The following is a 6,736-nucleotide window of genomic DNA, read 5'->3' as shown; positions in this document are numbered from 1 at the left end:
CCATCTCTTCGTTATCCCCTTTGACGACTCGACAGGTTTTGAAGACTCTTCATGCTACGACGACACTCTCAAGACACGGATTTGGCATATCATTTTTTAGCATTACACTTCTTCAAATGCACTACTATTGCATACGCTTTGCAATTTGAGGGGGGGGGGGGTGTTAAGGAGTATTAGTATTTGTCTAAGAGTATTGATTAGTCTATGTTTATTTCCTCGGGCCTTCCATAAAGTTAAGTTGCTTTCCTAACAAGAAGCACCGCGGGTTCCACCACCCAGGACGCCGCCCAAGAAAAACAAGATGCCCCAAAGATCCTCCATGACTGTGAGTGATGATCAATCGGCATGCTCCGACCGCTGACAGAGCCGCCAGCGACCGGAAAGACCAAATCGATCAGGGAGCAATCAGGTCGAAGAAGAGGTCGGGCAGGGTGGACTACGTTAATGTCCGACACCCCTGCCGGTGAAGGGTGGCCTGACCGCACCCGCGCCACCCATCTCTCCACCCCTCTTCCAACATTACCCCTGATGCCCAACTGGTGTCCCTGCCTGGATCTGCACCTAGCCCAACCTGTCACCTGCTCAACGGCGCGAGAATCCAAACCGGACACCACTTGCAACCATGGGAGAGATCTAGAAGCATCCACAAGGACCGCCCATAGACGAGCAGGTGCCGAAGCATGCCCAGCCGCTACTGCGCATGGCCCGCACATCACTGTGAGCCGCCAATATGCCGTCACAGCTCACCCCATGCTTTAGCCCTGGAGGCCTCCGCCAACACCCTGGTCCACCACCGTCGGGAATAGGTACCGGAACTGGCAGCACATACCACCAGATCCTCCCGCAGCCGACCATCACCGGCCTAGGCGCCGCTGCCACGCGCCCAGACCCCGCCGACGAAGCCCCACTCGCCACCTGACCCAGCCGAGATCTGGATCTGGGCGCACGAGGGCAGCCGCCGCCGCCCATAGCCCTTCACGCAGCCGCCAGGAGGACGCGACCCTGCCGTCTGCTCCTGGGAGGAACGCCGCTGCACCCCGTTGATATGTCTCCAACGTATCTATAATTTTTTATTGTTCCATGCTATTATATTATCTTTTTTGGATGTTTATGGGCTTTATTATGCACATTTATATTATTTTTGGGACTAACCTATTAACCCAGAGCCCAGTGCCAATTTCTATTTTTTTTCCTTGTTTTAGAGTATCACAGAAAAGGAAAATCAAATGGAGTCCAATTGACCTGAAACTTCACAGAACTTATTTTTGGACCAGAAGAAGCCCACGGAGTATCGGAGATGGACCAGGAGAGTCCCGGGCTGCCCACGAGGGTGGGGGGCATGCCCACCCCCTAGGCGCGCCCCTACCTCGTGGACAGCCCGGAGATCCATCGACGTACTTCTTCCTCCTATATATACCCATATACCCTAAAAACTTCGGGGAGCGGAATAGATCGAGAGTTCCACCGCCAGAAGCCTCCGTAGCCACCGAAAACCAATCTAGACCTGTTCCGGCACCCTGCCAGAGGGGGGAACCCTCACCGGTGGCCATCTTCATCATCCCGACGCTCTCCATGACGAGGAGGGAGTAGTTCACCCTCGGGGCTAAGGGTATGTACCAGTAGCTATGTGTTTGACCTCTCTCTCTCTCTCTCTCTCTCTCTCTCTCTCTCTCGTGTTCTTGAGGTGGTATGATCTTGATGTATCGCGAGCTTTGCTATTATAGTTGGATCTATGATGTTTCTCCCCCTCTAATCTCTTGTAATGGATTAAGTTTTCCCTTTGAAGTTATCTTATAGGATTGAGTCTTTAAGGATTTGAGAACACTTGATGTATGTCTTGCGTGGGATACCCGTGGTGACAATGGGGTATTCCATTGATCCACTTGATGTATGTTTCGGTGATCAACTTGCGGGTTCCGCCCATGAACCTATGCATAGGGGTTGGCGCATGTTTTCGTCTTGACTCTCCGATAGAATCTTTGGGGCACTCTTTGAAGTTCTTTGTGTTGGTTTGAATAGATGAATCTGAGATTGTGTGATGCATATCGTATAATCATACCCACGGATACTTGAGGTGACATTGGAGTATCTAGGTGACATTAGGGTTTTGGTTGATTTGTGTCTTAAGGTGTTATTCTAGTACGAACTCTATGATAGTTTGAACGGAAAGAATAGCTTCAGGTTATTTTACTACGGACTCTTGAATAGATCGATCAGAAAGGATAACTTTGAGGTGGTTTTGTACCCTACCATAATCTCTTCGTTTGTTCTCCGCTATTAGTGAATTTGGAGTGACTCTCTATTGCATGTTGAGGAATATTTATATAATCCAATTATGTTATTATTGTTGAGAGAACTTGCACTAGTGAAAGTATGAACCCTAGGCCTTGTTTCCTAGCATTGCAATACCGTTTACGCTCACTTTTATCATTAGTTACCTTGCTGTTTTTTATATTTTCAGATTACAAAAACCATTATCTACTATCCATATTGCACTTGTATCACCATCTCTTCGCCGAACTAGTGCACCTATACAATTTACCATTGTATTGGGTGTGTTGGGGACACAAGAGACTCTTTGTTATTTGGTTGCAAGGTTGTTTGAGAGAGACCATCTTCATCCTACGCCTCCCACGGATTGATAAACCTTAGGTCATCCACTTGAGGGAAATTTGCTACTGTCCTACAAACCTCTGCACTTGGAGGCCCAACAACGTCTACAAGAAGAAGGTTGTGTAGTAGACATCAAGCTCTTTTCTGGCGACGTTGCTGGGGAGGTGAGTGCTTGAAGGTATATCTTTAGACCTTGCAATCGAATCTTTTTGTTTCTTGTTTTAGCACTAGTTTAGTTTATAAAAGAAAACTACAAAAAAATGGAATTGAGTTTGCCTCATACACTTCATCTTTTTAATATCTTTCATGAGTATGATGGAAAGGAAAATTGTGCCAAAGTGTTAGAAGAAGAATGCATTAAAATGTTTGGCACTAAATCTTTGAATGATGAGCATGATTGCAATGTTATTAGTATGAACTCTTTGAATATCCATAGTACTAATGATGATTGCATTAGTCATGATGAGAATGTCTCTTATAAGCATGTCAATTTTTGTGGAGTGCATAGAGTTTGCAAGTACACACCAATTAGGGAAGATAGATTTTGCAAGAGGCACAAGTACTTAGAAACTAAATGGTTGCAATAAAGGCTAGATGTTTGTGCTGAAAATTTAAATTTTGTTAGCCGTACTTGTGAACTTTGTAATGAACGTGGTCATTTAACCATCCGATGCAAATTGTTTCATAATCTAATCATTTCCAAAAATTTTGATGACTTGATTTCCCTTGCACACCATAATGAACTTAGTTTGCTTATGGGTAATGAAGAAATGAAACATATAACTAACTATCTTCCAGTATTTGCCAGTGATAAACTTCTTGATCTTGATCTAGAAGAAATTTATATGTATTGTGCGGTGAATTGTATTGAAAATCCTTATATTGCCAATTACATAAAGAAAAGAAAAGAAATAGAAGATGAAGAGAATACTAATGAAAGGGAAGAGACTTCCCAATATCCTTCTATTATTTCTTATGATGAATCAGGTAACGAGGAGGAGCCTTCTATTCAACCAATCTCATCAACAAGGAGCTCAAAAAAGAGGGTTAAACCCACACATGATGTGAAGAAGAAAAAGAAAAGACGGAGAAGCAAAGGTAAAAAGGTATCTCTCCCAAATAATGTTGCTCCTATTACGCCTTGTGATGATGATAATTGCTATACTATTGGTGCTATCCATACTATTAATGATGAGATTGATTATGCTTATGATATGAAAAGTCCCAAGCTTGGGGATGCTACTTTTACTGAATATGATATTTTTAGTCTCTCAAGTTTTGATATGCAAATTTATAATGATGATAGCATGCCTCCTACTTATGATGATTATATTGATGAAAGTGGGTTTGGAAGAGTATCCACTTTAGAAAGTAATGATCCCACTATTTTGGAGGATGTTGAATCTTATTATGATAATTATGCAAGTGGATTTGGAGACGTCATGACTTTATTTAGTGATGATTCCACTATCTTGGAAGAGGTTTCAATCGATTATGATGAGAACAAAGTTGCTACTTATGATAATTATTGTGATGATACATATGCTATTAAAGGTAGTGATGATTATATTTATTAAACTTGTCATGATTATGATTACCCTTTTTATTAATGTTACTCTTTTAATGTGGAAATAATTTGTAGCATTCGAGTCTCTTATGATACTCCTACTATTCCAATTGAGAAGAATTTTGCTTATGTAGAGAGTAGTAAATTTCCTATGCTTGTAGATCATGAAAAGAATGCTTTAGGTGTTGGTTATATTGTTGAATTCATTCATGATGCTACTGAAAATTATTATGAGGGAGGAATATATGCTTGTAGGAATTGCAATAATACCAAGTTTCCTCTCTATGTGTTGAAAATTTTGAAGTCATGCTTGTTTTGCCTTCCTATGCTAGTTGATTATTGTTCCTATAAGTTGTTTGCTCACAAAATCCCGATGCATAGGAAATGGGTTAGACTTAAATGTGCTAGTAATATTCTTCATGATGCTCTCTTTATGTTTCAATTCTTATCTTTTATGTGAGCATCATTGAAATCATCATGCCTAGCTAGGGGCGTTAAACGATAGTGCTTGTTGGGAGGCAACCCAATTTTATTTTTGTTCTTGGATTTTTGCAACTGTTTAGTAATAAATAATTCATCTATCCTCTGTTTAGATGTGGTTTTATGTTTTAATTAGTGTTTGATCCAAGTAGAACCTTTGGGAAGACTTGGGTGAAGTCTTTGTGATCTTGCTGTAAAAAAACAGAAACTTTAGTGCTCACGAGATGTGCTGCCATTTTCTATTGGAGAGTGTTATTTAGTTAATTATTTTTGAAGATGATTAATAGATACATTCCTCACGTCCAGCAATTTATTTGAGAATTTTATGAGTTCTAGAAGTATACGTTTGATCCAGATTACTACAGACTGTTCTGTTTTTGACAGATTCTGTTTTCTATGTGTTGTTTGCTTATTTTGATGCATCTATGGCTAGTAATAGAGTTTATGAACCACAGTAAAGTTGGAATACATTAGATATTACACCAATAAAAATAAAGAATGAGTTCACAACAGTACCTAAGTGGTGATTTATTTTCTTATACTAACGAAGCTTACGAGTTTTCTGTTAAGTTTTGTGTTGTGAAGTTTTCAAGTTTTGGGTAAAGATTCGATGGACTATGGAATAAGGAGTGGCAAGAGCCTGAGCTTAGGAATGCCCAAGGCACCCCAAGGTAATATTCAAGGACAACCAAGAGCCTAAGCTTGGGGATGCCCCGGATGGCATCCCCTCTTTCGTCTTCGTTCATCGGTAACTTTACTTGGAGCTATATTTTTATTCACCACATGATATGTGTTTTGCTTGGAGCGTCATTTTATTTTATTTTGCTTTGCTTGCTGTTTGAATAAAATACCAAGATCTGAACTTCTTAAATGTTAGAGAGTCTTCACATAGTTGCATAATTATTCGACTACTCATTGATCTTCACTTATATCTTTCAGAGTAGTTTGTCATTTGCTCTAGTGCTTCACTTATATCTTTTTAGAGCACGGTGGTGGTTTTATTTTGAAGAAATATATGAACTCTCGTGCTTCACTTATATTATCTTGAGAGTCTTTAGAACAACATGGTAGTTTGCTTTGGTTATGAAACTAGTCCTAATATGATGGGCATCCAAGAGGGATATAATAAAAACTTTCATATATAGTGCATTGAATACTAAGAGAAGTTTGATACTTGATAATTGTTTTGAGATATGGAGAAAGTGATATTAAATTTGTGCTAGTTGAGTAGCTGTGAATTTGAGAAATACTTGTGTTGAAGTTTGCAAGTCCCGTAGCATGCACATATGGTAAACGTTGTGTAACAAATTTGAAACATGAGGTGTTATTTGATTGTCTTCCTTATGAGTGGCGGTCGGGGACGAGCGATGGTCTTTTCCTACCAATCTATCCTCCTACGAGCATGCGCGTAATGCTTGGTTTTTTTTATGACTTGTAGGTTTTTGCAATAAGTATGTGAGTTCTTTATGACTAATGTTGAGTCCATGGATTATACGTACTCTCACCCTTTCATCATTGCTAGCCTCTTCGGTACCGTGCATTGCTCTTTCTCACCTTGAGAGTTGGTGCAAACTTCGTTGGTGCATCCAAACCCCGTGATATGATACGCTCTATCACACATAAACCTCCTTATATCTTCCTCAAAACAGTCACCATACCTACCTATTATGGCATTTCCACAGCCATTCCGAGATATATTGCCATGCAACTTTCCACTATTCTGTTTATTATGACACACTTCATCATTGTCATAGTGTCTTGCATAATCATGTAGTCGACTGATACATCTCCAACGCATCTATAATTTTTGATTGTTCCATGCTATATTATATCCTATTTTGGACATTATTGGGCTTTATTATACACTTTTATATTATTTTTGGGACTAACCTATTAACCGGAGGCCCAGCCCAGAATTGAAGTTTTTTGCCTATTTTAGGGTTTCGCAAAAAAAAGAATATCAAACGGAGTCCAAACGGAATGAAACCTTCGGGAACGTGATTTTTGGAACGAACATGATCCAGAGGACTTGGACCCTACATCAAGCAATCAACCAGGAAGGCACAAGGTAGGAGG

The 6,736-nt window shown here is 40.4% G+C and overlaps 1 protein-coding gene across 1 annotated transcript in view; it reads right to left on the bottom strand.

Annotated features, from left to right (window-relative positions):
• The window catches only part of LOC119268612 (tryptophan aminotransferase-related protein 3-like), a 37,566-nt gene that overhangs the window by 4,909 nt on the left and 25,921 nt on the right, over positions 1-6,736 (bottom strand). The window lies entirely within an intron of this gene.

Source organism: Triticum dicoccoides, chromosome 3A (genome assembly GCF_002162155.2).
Source record: "Triticum dicoccoides isolate Atlit2015 ecotype Zavitan chromosome 3A, WEW_v2.0, whole genome shotgun sequence".
Lineage (NCBI taxonomy): Eukaryota > Viridiplantae > Streptophyta > Magnoliopsida > Poales > Poaceae > Triticum > Triticum dicoccoides.
Note: the sequence above shows the minus strand (reverse complement) of the source record. Positions and strands in the feature narration are given on the sequence as shown.